The sequence below is a fragment of the Etheostoma spectabile genome, chromosome 9, assembly GCF_008692095.1.
Source record: "Etheostoma spectabile isolate EspeVRDwgs_2016 chromosome 9, UIUC_Espe_1.0, whole genome shotgun sequence".
In the NCBI taxonomy this organism is placed as follows: Eukaryota; Metazoa; Chordata; class Actinopteri; order Perciformes; family Percidae; genus Etheostoma; species Etheostoma spectabile.
This window is the reverse complement of record NC_045741.1, coordinates 18,099,324-18,100,002: the sequence shown is the minus strand read 5'-3', so window position 1 is coordinate 18,100,002 and position 679 is coordinate 18,099,324. Positions and strand designations below refer to the sequence as shown.

Below are 679 nucleotides of genomic sequence, written 5' to 3'. Positions count from 1 at the left end.
AAACACTTTTACAAAGAACAAAACAAATTTACATTTAAAAAACAAATTGACCTCTTCAGAAACACTTGTAAAGTGGCATTGTGACACTAGGCCTTACTGACACAGAGCTAAACAGGTTAGAACAGATAATTTATTTTTCCGTCCAAGTAAATCATGAGTAAAATTAATAAAAAGCAATACTGTAAGCATAGTACATGGGCTACGTAAAAAATAGTACCCTAGTCACATATCTCAACTTAGAACAGAAAAAATCCAGAAAAAGAAAATTGATTTTATATGAATTTGTTTCTACAGTTATGTCTTTGCGTTTTTCTTATTTCTAAAAAAAAAAAAAGTGCAAAATACAATACTTCTGAAATACAAAAACACATCCACATTACTCACACACATACCTGAAAGAACTACATGCATAGATTTTTAGAAATAAGTAATCAGAATTTGATGAAATGGTGAAATGCCATAAGAAGGCTTTATTTTTGCCTTGACACAGCTGGAGCCATTCCAGGGTTAATTTCTTCTGGTCATGTTTGGTATCAATCAACTCGTCTTCTTATTGGCTACCCAGGGAGGCTGGTTTCATAATGTTTGGTTGTAAATTGATGGAATAGCTGTCAATATTTAACCAGACCCTCCTCTGTAAACACTGCAACTTCATTGGCTTCCACAAGGGATCACTCTG

At 33.3% G+C, this 679-nt stretch overlaps 1 pseudogene; it reads right to left on the bottom strand.

Annotated features, from left to right (window-relative positions):
* LOC116695329 (5-hydroxytryptamine receptor 3A-like) overlaps window positions 1-679 on the bottom strand; it is a 176,825-nt pseudogene that overhangs the window by 162,354 nt on the left and 13,792 nt on the right.